The sequence below is a fragment of the Macaca thibetana genome, chromosome 2 (genome assembly GCF_024542745.1).
Source record: "Macaca thibetana thibetana isolate TM-01 chromosome 2, ASM2454274v1, whole genome shotgun sequence".
NCBI classification, from domain to species: Eukaryota; Metazoa; Chordata; class Mammalia; order Primates; family Cercopithecidae; genus Macaca; species Macaca thibetana.
In genome coordinates this window covers 31483888-31500402 of record NC_065579.1, presented here as the reverse complement: position 1 = coordinate 31500402, position 16515 = coordinate 31483888, and positions in this window count along the sequence as shown.

The following is a 16515-nucleotide window of genomic DNA, read 5'->3' as shown; positions in this document are numbered from 1 at the left end:
GACTCTAATGTGTCTAGGCTGTAGTTTCAAAATGGCTTCTCGAAGGCACAGGGTTAGCGCAATCACTGTTAGCTTTACACTCACCCCAAAATCTTTTTAAATGCCTACATAAATAAATCGAAGCAAGTCTGGAAAACGGAAGGAGGCATCAACAGGCCAAAAACTTGGACTCTTTTCATCAAGTTTGAGATAGAAGGGGTTGGATGGGAGGAAATGCCAGTTTGACATTCAGGATGTTTGTTCTTTCAAGAAATAGTTACTGAGTGCCTGAATTACCAGGTACTGCAGATGCAGGAGTGAACAGAATAAAGAATATGTTTTTGCTCAGGGATCTTACATTTTAATGGGAGAATTCACCTTCTAGGCCTTACAGGAAGGCGCTAGGCCTGCCTAGAGAATTCTAGAACATTCTCAAAGTCAGAGCAAGGGCCTAGAGCAGGATGAGCTGTGGGCCAGGTGGTGGAGCCAATCACGAAACTTTGGGAACCACTCCAGCACCTTGGTTATACACACAGGGCTAAGTGGCTATGACCTTTATCCGCAAACTTCACTTACGTACTGACGGAAAGCATTGAAATGTTACTTTTTGAGCTGGCAAACGGTGGACTTCTATAGCGTGAGAAGTGTCTCATTACTAACACCTAGTAATGCGGGATAAAAAAAAATAGCGTTTTATTTTAAATATGCAGCTAAACCCATAAGAAAAGAAGGGAAATTCGAAGTACTAAAAATAAACTGAAAACCAGAGCAATTACTTACTCAACTGATTCTTCTCCTGCCCAGGATATGGGGGCTGGGCTGTAGGGTAGCCAGTCGTACTAGTTTGCCCAGGACTTAACATGGTTTTAGCACTGAGAAATTCCTATGTCCCTAAGGAAACCAGAAGGGTTGGTCATCCTAGTTGTGGGCAAAGGGTTATTACTCTCTCTAACCTGAGGTCTGGATGTTTAGTGGTAGGTGGTAAGGGCTCACGGTGGGAGCTGGAACTGAGTACTCTGCCAAACGCCATTGTCCCTAAAATCCTTAGGAAAAGGATGGAGTAGGGAAAATGTATAACACCCATGGCTAGCAGATAGGAAGCTTGTCCCATATCTGGGTGAAGAATATACATATTTAACGCTGATTAAATTTTGAAACCCTAGAGCTGCATTTCATCAAAGTTTGGAGTTTAAATCCATAACATATTATTGGAATCCCCAAACCAAGAAATGGATACTCCTGCACCATCACCCTCTCTCCTGCCTAAAGAGATCTCAGGCATGGGGCATCTAGAATGCCTGGCAGAAGCAAACAGAAAACCGACTTGAATGAATGCTTCTGCAACCTAGGCTGAAAGTGATTCTCATAAGAAAATGACCCTTTAATGATAAGCTCACAATAAAAAAATTATACAACACTACTTACCTTGAATAAGAATGGCATACAAAAAAGAAAGTTAAAATGTCAAAAACTTACAGAAGAAGCTTCTTTTGGATTGTGTGTACGTGTTTTTTTTTTTTTTCTTTTTCTCACTTTTTTTTTCCCTCAACTTATTTGGGGTAATGCTGTCTCTCTCTATATATATATGTATATGTGTGTGTGCGTGCGCGCGCGTGGGGGTGTGTGTGTGTGTGTGTGTGTGTGTGTGTATATATATATATATATATATATATATATATATTTTTTTTTTTTTTTTTTTTTGAGACAGTCTGGCTCTGTCGCCCTGGCTGGAGTGCAGTGGCTCAGTCTCGGCTCACTGCTAGCCCCGCCTCCTGGGTTCACGCCATTCTCCTGCCTCAGCCTCCTGAGTAGCTGGGACTACAGGCGCCTGCCACCACGCCCGGCTAATTTTGTTTTTGTATTTTTAGTAGAGACGGGGTTTCACCGTGTTAGCCAGGATGCTCTCAGTCTCCTGATCTCGTGATCCTCCCGCCTAGGCCTGCCAAGGTGCTGGGATTACAGGCATGAGCCAATGCACTCTATATTTTTAAGTGATTGTTTTACTATTTTAAAATGTAAACTTAAAATATGAAGCTAATAAATAGCTTTACTCTCCTCTTGAATAATGCAAAGGCCTTTAGGATGTCTTAGCTCTACACACCCTCCCCTCTCTCAGTTTATAAGTTATTCACTATTTTAGTTCTGTCCTGGTTTCATCATATAAATTAGACGTCGTTTTTTAGACCCGCCTACATATGTAACAACATTTTGCTTACCATTTATTTGCATATCACAGATCTTCCTTCTGAATCATTTTCCTTGTGCCTGCAGCAATGTCTTTAGAATTTCCTTGAACGACAGTGTGATGTGGTAAATTCTTGGGTTTTTTTCCACCTGAAATATTTTGATTTTTCCCTATTGTTTCATGATAATTCTACTGAATATATAATTTTAGGTTTACAAGTATTTTTTTTCCCCTCAAAATATTGAGCATATTTCTCTGTTATCCTCTATTTTCTATTGCTACTGAGAAATCTGCTGTCAGTCTTTTTGCTGTTTAAGACCAATTTTTCTTTGGTGTTCTGAACTTTCACAATGATGTAAGTAGATGTAAGTAAAAAATTTCTCCTGCCTAGGAGTTTTAAGACTTTCTGGATTTGTGTATTAGCTCTTAATAATTCTAAACAGTTTCACCTGTTTTCTTGTTAAAGGTTAGCTGGTTAAGGGATTAAACATTATTTGTATTTTATATTTCATAAGTGATTCTTATAATTTACTTTTCTTTAGATCATGAATTTTTCAAAGGTTGGTGCTGTTTTCTTGAAATCTTATGAAATCTCTTAATAGAAAGAAGTTTATCTGAGATCAAAACTGACTGTATCCATTTCAGTGTGTTAAGATTAGTGACATAGTTCGGATCCATTCAGAAATAAATCTCTATATTGCTTCCTATGTGTGGAAGGTGTCTTTGAAGGCTGGTGTCTTTGAACACCTCTGCCAGTTCTTCTGTGCTCCTAAAGCCTACGGCTTTGGAAAGAAGGCTACGTTTATATAGGCACACTTGAACTTCACTTCTGCAAATCATTTTCAAGATTTTTGTTATATCTGCCCTGAGTCTCTATTATTATTTACCTGTTTTAAAAGTTAACTTCTTGTTGTCCTAAACAACAGTATTTGCAAGATCAGACTTACTGTTTTAGCTACATTTTTTAACAATGACATTAAAATAAATACAGAACGATTAGAATTTTAAACAATGTTTGTTTATGCATGACTTCATACCACATTCTCCCAGGGCAGCGGGTAACATAGTTTTGGGAAACACTGGATTAGCAGAACTCTATAGAGCTTTAGATATGCAAAGTTAGGCCCAAGGGACTAAAGAGTAGAGTTTCAAATTGTTCTGCATAATAAATGAGAGTAATCACATTACAAGGGGAGAAATCAAGCAAGGCAGGGAAATTGGAAGTCCTGGAAGCTGGAGAAAAGAAATAACCTTGCAGGTCAGCATGTTAGCTCACGCCTGTAATCCCCACACTTTGGGAGGCTGAGGCCGATGGATCGCCTGAGTTCAGGAGTTTGAGACCAGTCTGGGCAATGTGGTGAAACTCCATTTCTACTAAAAATACAAAAAATTAGCTGGATGTGGCAGTGTGCACCTGTGGTCCCTGCTCCTCGGGAAGCTGAGGTGGGAGGATCATTTGAGCATGGGAGGTGGAGGTTGTAGTGAGCCAAGATTACCCCCACTGCATTCCAGCCTGGGTGACACAGTGAGACTCTGTCTCAAAAAAATAAAATAAAAAATAACCTTGCAAAGTGACAAGAAGTTGGAGCCTGCAGTGAAATGTATCTGAGTACATTAGAATCATCTGGGGAATTTAAAAAACTTTATATGCCCATGCCTCACCCCAAACCAGTTAAATCAGCTGAAGGCAAGGCTCATAAGTCAGTATTTTTTTTCAAATAAATTTTCTCTCGTTACTCCAATATGCAGCCAAATTTGAAAATCGGTGCTATAGAGCCTTGCTTCTCTAAGTGTGATCCTCAGATTAGCAGCTTCACATCACGTGGGTGCCGTAGATTCTCACGCCCCACCCCAAACCTACTGAATCAGAATCTGCATTTTAACAAGATCTCCAAATGGCTCATGTGCACATTGAAGATGAAGAAACATTGCCATAGAAAGCGCTTGTCATAAACAACTTGCCTCCCTGGATTTGAGTATCTTTCACCTTAAAAATTAAGAGCCTACTTTCTCAGCCGTTCTTGGAGCTACAGCTTGGGCAGGTGACCTACACAACAGCAATGAGATGCATCCATCCTAAATTTTGAATAGGGGACTAATGATGCCATAAAGAAGGGACTGCAGAGAATACTTTCTGGAGAAGAGTATCAACAGCAGCAGCAGCCATGGTATCAGAGCTGCAATGGCTGCTACTGTCAGTTGTGCAAGCCATGGTGTACTCAGTGCCAGCTGAGGTTTCTTCGCTCGACAAGTTCTGTAGCATGATTTTGTGTGTCATTCCTGGAGACAGCTTGGCTCTTTGGTTCATTTTGAGATTCTGTAAGCTAGTTACCCAATAAATTTTCATAAGTTCTTTTCCTGCTTAAACCAGCCAAAACTTCTGTGACTGTTGCTTGCAACAAAGCTTCTGGACTACATTATGTGATGAGTGAGGTCAGCCAAACTGCTTTTAAAAAGAAGGTTAACAGCTAAAAGATTTATGACTCTTTGCTGTGATTATGTAGCATAATGTCCTGCGATTGTGTCCAATCTTTAATAAGCTTCCAGTACACACAACAAATGCCTCATGTCAGTGGTGTTTTGCGAGGAGTATCAAGGACACTCTCTATTGCAACATGGGATAGGGACAGCATGCTGATCCACAGCAAGATGACACATAGATGAAATAATTCAGCAGGAACAGTAGCTTACAGCCAAAAGTGACCTGGAAAAGCAAAAATCATAAGCTCAGTATTCCCAGCAAGATAGAAAGAAATATGTGCTATTCCCATTGCATGTAAGCAGATGTTTAAACCAATTCCATTTAAGTCTCAAGGTATGGTGCCTCGTCTTTTATTGGGCCTGTATTCATGTGGTCCAGCATAGCAACATCTCAAGTACACTTGTGCATACTTGCAGAGATATCTATCAACTGAGCAATGTTGCTTAAGCCCTGCTTTTTCACCTTTAACTCTAGTACCTGCGATAATAGTTTATTCATTCAAAACTTAAACCTCCTAAGCAGGTTGTCTGAATTTTGGAGTTGGTCTGAAGCAAACTAACATAATCTTCACAATGGCCTCATGTTACTTGCCTAAATATTTAACTGAAAAATGATTGACTTGTTAAAAGTAATAATATTGACACTAGGTACTGATACTAATATGGTACGTACTATGTACCAGGCATTATTCTAATTATTTTACTTCTACTAGTAGTTCATCTAATCCTCATAACAATAGTAGGTGCTATTATTATCCCAATTTTACAGAGAAGGAAGCAGAGGTGCACAGAGGTTGTATAACTTGCCTGAGATGATAGTTGGTAAGTATCAGAGCTGAATTTAAACCCAGTCAGACTTTAAAGTCTGAGTTCTCAACCATTATGCTATATTAGCAAACTACATGGAGGAAGAAAGGGCTAATATAGTGGGACAAAGTTATGTATTAAATCTCTTGTTCCCATGAGAGTAGCTAAACAAAGAAGCAAAACCCCAAACAACACTATGGGCTGAATATTTGCCCCACTCAACCCCGCACCTATTCATATGGTGAAACCCTAGCCCCCGAGGTGATGGTATTAGGAAGTAGAGCCTTTGAGAGATGATTAGGTCATGAGGGCAGAGCTTTCATAAATGCGATTGATGCCCTTTTTTATAAAAGAGGACTGAGGGAGCTTAGTCACTCCTTCTGCCATGTAAGAATGCAGCAAGAAGTTGGCAGCCTGTACCCCAGAAAAGGGTCCTCACCAGAACCTCACCATGCTGACACCCTGATCTTGCACTTACCTGTCTCCAGAACTGTGAGACGCAAATTTCTGTTGTTTATAAACCACCCAGTTTAAGATATTTTTATTGTAAGAACCTGAACAGATTAAGAAAGGTGATACTGGGAGAAGGGTGCTGCTATCATAAATGCCTGAAACTATGGAATCAGCTTTGGAACTGGGTAATGGGTAGAAGCTGGAAGAGTTTTGACATGTATCCTAGAAAAATCCTACATTGCTGTGAACAGACCAGGCCATAAAGGGTGATTCTGATGAGGGCTCAGAAGGAGAAAAGGAGAGCTGTAGAGAAAGCTTGACTCTTCTTAGAGAGTACCTAAGTAGTTGTGAACAGACTTGGTAGAAATATGGACAGTAAAGGCCATTCTGATGTGAGGAACATGTTATTGGAAACTAGAGGAAAGGCGATCCTTGTTATAAAGTAGCAACAAACTTGGATGAATCATGTTCCTGTACTAGTGTTTTGTGGAGTGTTGCTTTTATTCTAGCAGCCTGAACAGATAAGACACCAACCTACACTAATGAATTGCTCCAAAACAATTGGCCCTTGAGGAGCCTATCTGCTTAACAAAAATAAAATTTCCACATGTCCTTCTGAATTTTGCTTAACAAATCTTTCAGAACTTTTTTCAAATGTTGGAATCAATCTTATCTCTACACCACTGACTCCCTACTCACATACATACTCCTCCCAGTTGCTTAGAAACTGCTTTTTCTGCATCAAGAGGCATCACTACTGACTAAACCCTTGCAAATCAGAGAGGTAGAAGCTGTTGAACACTTGTGGAGGAAGCAGAGAGAAAAAGCTGGTAGAACTCACTCTTTTTCCTTTCCTCATCCCGAATCACTCTCACCTCTATTTCCATAGTTTTATTCTTTCTATGTCAATTTTTTGTTTCCTATCCTTTTTTGACAATACAAGTAATACAGAATATGTGTCCCTTTCTTTAAAAAATTAAAAACATTAAGGTAGCCTTAAGTTACCTTTTGACCACCAGCTCTACATCCCAGATCCATCCCCAGAGATTGGTAGTTTGGTAAAAATCCTTTCAGATATTTTTCTAGGTGTTTCCTTTTAACACTTATAGAGAACATTTGGTGTTTGAACTTATAGAACATATTGATACATGAAATATATGGTATTTTTGTTATACTTGTAATAGATAAATTATATTCATATAATAATAAGTTATATATATACTTATAGAAAATATATGCTTATACTATATATTTATATGTAAAGGGTATATAGAGGGAATATATATTATTTTGGGGTATATGTTCTTGAACAAAAATGCTATTAAAATATATGTAACTGGATTTTTTTCCTCCAACAATGTGACTCAGAAATATCTACATTAATAGGTAGATATATATTTTTCTTTTTTAGAAAAGGAGTCTTGCTATGTTGCCCAGGCTGGCCTGGAACTCATGGGCTCAACTGATCCTCCCACATCAGCCTCTGAGTAGCTGGGACTATGGGGGTATAGCTTGCCTGAGATGATAGTTGGTAAGTATCAGAGTTGGATTTAAACCCAGTCAGAGTTTAAAGTCTGAGTTCTCAACCATTATGCTATATTAGCAAACTACATGGAGGAAGAAAGGGCTAATATAGTGGGACAAAGTTATGTATTAAATCTCTTGTTTTAATCGCTTGTAAACCATACCCAGTTACCCAGGAATTTCTAATGTCAGCATATAGATCTACCTAATTCCTTTTAACTTTGGCATAATTTTACATAATATGGATATGCCACAGTTATTAGTCATTCCCTGGTCAATTGACATTTAAGTCATTTGTACTTTGTCATGGTTACAAATAATATACAATGAAACTGTCTCACTGTAGTCACGTGAGTATTTTTTTTTCTGGGGTGAACACCAAGGAGTATATCTGCCAGGTCATAGATATGCACATTTCAAATTTTAACAGATGTCACGAATTTGCCTTTTAAAGTGTTGTACCGATGTATACCCATTTACACTCCACCTTCTGTGAGTTAGTCTTCATTTATCTATCCACTTTCCAATATTGATATCACCACTCTTTAATTTGCCAACCTGATGGTCAAGAAATGGCATCTCATTTTCATTTTACTTTGTGTTTCCCTGATTGTTCATGGAATTAAATTTTTTTCTACTGTTTGTTGACTGTTCAGGTTCCTCATCATTGAATGCCCTGTTTACAGCCTCTGGCCACTTTTCCTTTGAGGTGCTTGTCTTTTTCATATTATTTTGTGGGAAACTGGCTTCCTTTTTTTTTTTTTTTTTTTTTTTTGAGACGGAGTCTGGCTCTGTCACCCAGGCTATAGTGCAGTGGCGTGATCTCAGCTCACTGCAACCTCTACCTCCTGGGTTCAAGCAATTCTCCTGCCTCAGCCTCCTGAGTAGTTGGTACTACAGATGCGCGTCACCACGCCTGGCTAATTTTTGTAATTTTAGTAGGAGAGACAGGGTTTCACCATATTGGTCAGGCTGGTCCCGAACCTTGACCTCAGGGGATCCACCCACCTTGGCCTCCCAAAGTGCAAGGATTACAGGTGTGAGCCACCACAGCCAGCCAGCTTCCTTCTTTATTTTCCTCCTCAGTCCCTCAGGCAAAGGTGCAGTGGTATTGGTGCCTCTTTGAAGTTCCAGTCCAGTATAATGAACTAGAGTTACATTAATTTCCAAGAATTTCTTTCCCTAAACTGGAGCAATTTAAGCCATGAATCAGAGAGAAAGGTAAATTTCTGGTGTAAACATCAACCACTGAACTTTTCAATGTCTTTGAACCCATCAACTTTGCTGGGCCTCTTCCTAAAAAATCAGATGAGAGCTGTTACTTAAATCAGTTAGCCCTGTACTTTCAAACATTTTTTTTTTAGGAGCTCAAGGAATTGCCAAAGAGAAGGAGAACTGTTAGGTGTGATTTCTAAAGAGCTTTCCTAAGTATTGCATTTTTTAGGCAATGTGACAATCTCAAAGCACTTTGCTGAGGGCAACATTGTGTTGTGGTCTAACAACTGTTAAAGTTCTCTTCTTGCCATGATTCCCTTAATTTAGAATGAGAATATCTATAGAGAAAAGAGGTGAGACATCAGGTGAGTAAATACAACATTGACAGGGCCAGCATTTACAGATTAGCAGGAAAGGTTCTGACAACAACTTGATTAATGCAAAACTAAATTAATCTCTGATCACCATAAAAAGGAGAAGCTGAAATGTTTATTTTTTCCCATGAAGGATTTTTTTTCTGTGTCGTATGTGGAATTGACTGAAAAAAAAAAGTCCACAATTTCAAAACCCCTTTGGCAAAAACTTTGTGTACCTGCAGCTAGCATTTCAGTCAGCATGAGCAAGTACGAGGAAGTGAAAGGACTAAAGAAGAGAATACAGTCAAAGGAAAATCATGGAATAAAGAAAGACCAGACAAAGAGATAATATACATACTTTTTTTTAAAAAAAAAAAAAGAAGGCAGTTGAGGGAAACTTTTTTTGTTATTTCCCATATCTAGTCAGTCAACAAGTTTTGTTTTGTTTTGCTTTGTTTTTAAGAGATGGGTCTTGTTCTGTCACCTGGGCTGGAGTACAGTGATGTTGTCGTAGCTCACTACAGTCTCAAATTCCTGGGCTCAAAGGATTATCCCACCTCAGACTCCCAAGTAGCTAGGACCTATGGGTGCATGCCACCATGTCCAGTTAATTTTGTTTTTGCATTTTTTGTAGAGTTGGGGTCTGATATGGTTAGGCTTTGCGTCCTCACCCAAATCTCATCTTGAATTGTAATCTCCATAATCCCCACATGTCAAGGGAGATACCAGGTGGAGGTAGTTGAATCATAGGGGACAGTTTCCCCCATGACGTTCTCATGATAGTGAGTTCTCATAAGATCTGATGGTCTTATAAGGGATTATTCCACCTTCACTTGGCACTTTCTTCTGCTACCTTGTGAAGAGGATGCCTTGCCTCACCTTCACCTTCTACCATGATTGTAAGTTTCCTGAGGCCTCTCCAGCCATGCTGAACTGTGAGTCAATTAGACCTCTTTGCTTGATAAATTATCCAGTCTTAGACAGTTCTTTATAGCAGTATGAAAATGGACTAATACAGCAAGTTGGTACTGCAGAGAATGGGGTGCTGCTATAAAGATACCCAAAAATGTGGAAGCAACTTTGGAACTGGGTAACAGGCAGAGGTTGGAACAGTTTGGAGGGCTCAGAAAAAGACAGGAAAATATGGGAAAGTTTGGAACTTCCTAGAGGCTTGTTGAATGTCTTTGACCAAAATGCTGATAGCGATATGGACAATGAAGTCCAGGCTGAAGTGGTCTCAGATGGAGATGAGGAACTTGTTGGGAAATGGAATAAAGGTGACTATTACTATACTTTAGCGAAGAGACTGGCAGCATTTTGCCCCTGCCCTAGTGATCTGTGGAACTTTGATCTTGAAGGAGATGATTTAGGGTATCTGGTGGAAGAAATTTCTCAGCAGCAATGTGTTTAAGAGTTGACTTGGATGCTCCTAAAAGCATTCAGTTTTACACATTCATAAAGAGATGGTTTGGAATTGGAACTTATGTTTAAAAGGGAAGTGGAGTGTAAAAGTTTGGAAAATGCGTAACCTCATGATGCGATAGAAAAGAAAAACCCATTTTCTGAAGAGAAATTTAGGCCAGCTGCAGAAATTTGCATAAGTAACAAGGAGCCAAATGTTAATTGCCAAGACAGTGGGGGAGGCATCTCCAAGGCATGTCAGAGAACTTCACAGCAGCACCTCCCACTACAGGCCTGGAGGCCTAGGAGGAATAAATGGTTTTGTAGGCTGGGCCCAGGGCCTTGCTGCTTTGTGCAGTCTTGGGACTTGGTGCCCTGCGTACCAGCCATGGCTAAAAGGGGATAACATAGAGTTCAGGCTATTACTTCAGAGGGTGCAAGTCCCAAGCTTTGGCAGCTTCCATGTGGTGTTGAGCCTGTGGGTGCACAGAAGTTGAGAACTGAGGTTTGGGAACCTCTGCCTAGATTTCAAAGGATGTATGGAAATGCCTGGATGCCCAGGAAGAAGTTTGCTGCAGGGGTGGACCTGTCATGGAGAACCTCTGCCAGGGCAGTGCAGAAGAGAAATGTGGGCTTGAAGCCCCTACATAGTCCCCACTGGGGCACTTCCTAGTAGAGGTGTGAGAAGAGAGCCACTGTCCTCCAGACCCCAGAATGGTAGATCCACCAACAGTTTGCACTATGTTCCTGGAAAAGACACTCAATGTCAGCCTGTGTAAGCAGCCAGGAGAGGGGTTGTACCCTGCAAAGCCATAAGGGCAGAGCTGCTCAAGGCCATGGGAACCCATCTCTTGCATGAGCATGATCTAGATATGAGACATGGAGTCAAAGGAGATCACTTCAGAGCTTAAGATTTGACTGCACTGCAGATTTCAGACTTGCATGGGGTCTGCTGCATCTTCATTTTGGCCAATTTCTCCCATTTGGAATTAATGTATTCACTCAATGCTTGTACTCCCATTTTATCTAGGAAGTAACTAACTTGCTTTTGATTTTACAGGCTCATAGGCAAGACTTGCCTTGTCTCAGATGAGACTTTGGACTTGGACTTTTGGGTTAAATGCTGGAATGAATTAAGACTTTGGGGGACTGTTGGGAAAGCATGATTAGTTTTGAAATGTGAAAAGGACATGAGATTTAGGAGGAGCCAGGAACGGAATGATATGGTTAGGCTTTGTGTCTCCACCCAAATCTCATCTTGAATTGTAATCCCCATAATCCCCACATGTCAAGGGAGAGACCAGGTGGAGGTGGTTGAAACATGGGGGGCAGTTTCCCCATGCTGTTCTCATAATAGTGAGTGGGTTCTCATGGTATCTGATGGTTTTATAAGGGACTCTTGGCGCTTCTCTTTCCTGCTGCCTTGTGAAGAAGTTGTCTTGCTTCCCCTTTGCCTTCTGCTGTAATTGTAAGTTTCCTGAGGCCTCTCCAGCCATACTGATCCATGAGTCAATTAAACATCTTTCCTTTATAAATTACCCAGTCTTGGGCAGTTCTTTATAGCAGTATGAAAATGAACTAATATATGGGATCTCACCATGTTGCTCAGGTTGGTCTTGAAATCCTGGTCTCAAGCAGTCCTCAACTTTTGCACCCCAAAGTGTTAGGATTACAGGCATAAGCCATCAGAGCCAGGCCAACAAGTTCTTTAAGTGGATTCTCTAACAAATCTTCCTTTCCATTTCACCACTTTCTTTTAGACAATAAGACATATCCTTGGTTAAAAGAAAACCAGGTCATGTTTTCTTTATTTTGGAATATTCCAACACCTATATTACTGGTGTTAATGCCACCTTAAAACTCTGTCAAACGCTACTGTCAATATATTGCTCTTCTGCTCTGCTCAGAAACCTTCCAGGGTTCCCTAGTACCAATTTTATTATATTGAATGTAAGCTTCAAATTTAAGCTGGCTCTTACAACACTTCAATATATGACCCCATCCTACCTAACCCTCATCAGTCTAACCAGCATTGCCTTCTCATACAGCCTTCCATGTTCTTTCCTTTTAAAATGTCCTTCCTACTTTGCTTTTATTCTCTAAATTCTACCTCTTACTGAAAGTCCAGACAAGTTTTCCCTTCTTTGTGCAATTTTCTGTCTTGTACAGTTTATCTTTCCCTCTAGTAGCCATTTCAGTATACATAGTGTGTAATGTGCCATTTTGGATGGCAATACCTATGAAAGAGGGGAAAGTGTTTGGATTTGCATTGGGTTAGCATTGTCACTGGCACTGTACTTAATGATACTGGGCAATGTACTTACCCTCTCTGAAGCTCCATTTTCTAATCTATAAAGTGGGGACAATATTGTTTTCACCTTAGAGGTAAGGATATCTTTACCTCTTAGGTAAAAGATGGGATAGCTGGAAAGATAGGTATATGGTACTTAACATCACGCCTGCCACAGGAAAAACTACACGAGAAGTGTCAATAATTTCCTTCTTGTCCTCATATCTCCTTCTGAAAGAACCTATGCCTGCTAGAGCCCCAGAAGAGATACCTACCAGTTTAGGTGGTTTTTGGATTTAAGTAACAGAATGCCTAACTAAAAGTAATCAAATAATACTGATTTTAAAAAAACTAAATTAACATGAAGTCTGGATGTACGCTGTTTCAGTGCTGATGTCGAGGCTCAATGATACTTGGCTCTGAATTGCAATCTCTGGGAATCAGTTAGTACCACAAAGCATGGCTGACATTCATGCAGCAGAATCAAGAGTATGGAAGGAAGGAACTTTTTACTTACTATTTTGGTGGAAACCTTCCCTTGGCTTTCTTTTATGTCTCATTGGCCAGAAATATGTGATATGTCCAAGCTTGGAGTTTCTGAGTAAGTGCATATCTGGCAGAAGGAAAATGCATTTATCATAATTGACCTGAACCAGCTGTGATTCATCTCCTGGGATTGGGTGCATTCCTGCCAGAAGTGGTGTTCTATTATCAAAGAAGAAGAGGGAATGGCTATAACATAGGCCCCAATCCTATGTACTCTTTGGGCAACTCAGGATGCCACATGACCTCCTTCTACTGACTACAACTGATTAGATGGGAATAAACATTAACCCAAGCTGAATCAATTAGATTCTCTTTCATTGGGAATAAACATTAACCCAAGCTGAATCAATTAGATTCTCTTTCATTAGGATTTTAATTAATAGCCCAAGAATCAATAGTTCCTGATTCTGGTGTATTGGTGGTATAACCAAACTTTAAAACTTTACATTCTATGATATATTCCGATAAAGGCTCCATTTAGTGGGGTTTTGTTTCTCGAAATTAGATTAACCCTGATTAAACCACAGACTCACTTATACGGTCTGTTAACAATCACTAAAATAACAGCTAGTATAATATTTACTATCCTATTTTGTTTTTCAATTGTTTCATTCATGTTTGTCTCATCTTGCGCACAGCCTATAAATTGTTTAAGGCATAAATCAATCATATGTTATTTCTCATAGTTCTTAAACAGTATAACAACAAGGTATATTACTATTTGTTGGTTGATTGATTGCCACACCCCGCTTTTTTGTGGGGGAAAGGATTTCACTCTGTTGCCCAGGCTGGAGTGCAGTGGCGTAATCTCAGATCACTGCAACCTCCACCTCCTGGGCTCAAGCAATCCTCCCACCTCAGCCCCCTGAGTAGCTGGGACTACAGACACATGCCTCGACGCCCGGGGCTAATTTTTTGTATTTTTTGTAGAGACGGCATTTTGCCATGTTGCCCAGGCTGTCCTTGAAATCCTGAGCTCAGTTGATCTGCCCGCCTCAGCCTCCCAAAGTGCTGGGATTACAGGGTGAGCCACCGCGCCCAGCTGCAATTGCAAGCCTTTTTAGTTAATATTTTAAGCTGTTCCAGAAGCAGTAAAAAGAGAAACATGATGATATGTTATCTGTCAGATTAGCAAAATGCAATTCTAGATTGCTGGTTTGATAAAGTATTTTAAAATTGATAAAAGAATAAAGAAATATGTTCCAAATTGACAAAAGAATAAAGAAATACATTCCAATATACAAACAGTGGTTGTGTGATCTGTTAGTGTTAGGATATATAGGTCCTATCTATGGGTCTATCTTCGTAACACTAATCTGAATTTCAAATTTCCACACATGACATGAATTACTTTCAGAATCTGTAAAAAAAATAAGTTAATTTCAAAAGAGGCAATCAAGAAAAGACAGTTGGCCATTTAGCACATGTTTTTAAATTTTCTTATTTTGTTTATGAGTAGGCTACAAATGAACTTTAATATTAAGAGACACCAACTTTGCTCTTAATTGAATAGTGTACAAATTAGACTTTGATTTCTTTTTACTTTAGAATAATATTAATCTTGTAGGAAAGTTTAACACAATTTTAAGCACATATACTAGCAAATTACAAGTCTTCTCTTAACTTTAAAAATTCTTATTTAATTTAAAACATGATTTAAAAATGAACAAAAGACTCCTTGGCTATGTTTTAAGTCTAAAATCATTTGAGTTTTCTTGATATTTCTGCTCACTGTTTAAAAGAAATACTACTCTATTAATAGCTCATTCAAATGTTTAATGGGCATTTGTGCAAAGTCTGACCGGTAAAAACAAAATTCCCCCAGAATCCAATATCACCAAAGCTTTCGTTTCAAGTCACAAATTAGAAAAAAACACAAATTTGTTTTTTTCTAACACTGAAAATTTTATATCAATCAGCCTCAGTTTAAGTAAATATCCATCTCTTTAGAAAACAAAATTAATATTAGAAATCTTTTTGTTTGTACAAAGAGTCAGATTCAACAAGTTCCAGATGTTGCAACTGGACCACAGACGTATCCAAAATAACAAAAAAGGAAATACATTTTTGTTTTGTTTTGTTTTGATTCCATGCAGAAACAATCGCCACTCATGAATTCACATTAGGAAGGAAAAAAAATGTACTCTTACACTCCATAAGGAAACACCATTATTTTAGCAAAGTGCTGTAAGACCTGATATTATATAAGTATCACGCCTTCCTATCACAGGATTGGTAGCAGATACCCAGATTTGTGATCTTTAAAAAACCACTGCCGTTGATTTTATAAGAGTTACCAGGGTCGAATATTCACCCATACTACTTTTGGATGTGTGAGCAAAAGGCAGCTTCCTGATATTTAACTTTCATTGACAGTCCCTGTGGGGTATTAGGGGAGGGTGGAAATGGGAGGGAGGCAAGCTCTAATCTGGCTTGTAGGTAATATTACAGGCTCTGCTGGGGTCATCCCTTTGGAGTAATTTAGTTCCTGTGTCTCAGTTTCAGAATAAAGCTTCTTTCCTCAGATTCTCTTGAAAATGGCAGCTGGTAGATGGGCATTTTATAAGACCTTAAGGCGGTGGAGGAAAAGTCTCTGCTCCATGCTGGGCCCTTGCTGGTTGTGGCTGCAGGGTGGCCGGCTCTGCCTGCTCTCTGTTCTGGTGGCCCCTGGGAGAGCAGCCTGGCTTGGGCCTTGTGTGGGCCCCACATAGGCCCTGGACAGTCTGCCGATCTGCAGGTTGCATAATGGCAGCCATGTGCCCAGCTAGAATGGGGATTCCTTCACTGTAGGAGAAAGGGAAGGATATGGTTATTAATAGAAGTCTCTTGCTTGATAAATTTTCATTATTCCATTCTTATGTTGCAAGAATACATTCTTGAGCTTGAGTTTCTAACTTAATGTTGATGGAAAAAGGGTGTTTGATTAAAAGTTAAAAAAACTAAAAAAATGCTATTTGTTCTAGCTTTCCCACTTGTCTATTGTGCAGCTTTAAGGAATTCTGTACTCCTGACTTTGGTGTCCTTTTCTGTAAAATAAGGGGGTACACTAGATGTTTCAGAAGGTTCCTTGAAGCTCTGATTGTATGTACAAAAATCCAGTAATAATTTTAAAGATCTATGATTCACAACTCTTACTTTGCATAAATTTCAGAAGTTATCATGACAGGAATATATGGGAGAATAAATTCTTCTATCTGATCTTACCTGCATTCAGAAAACTGTTAATATAACGAAATTGCCCAATATTGCCGATAGTTCTTACCCTAAGCACTTGAGTA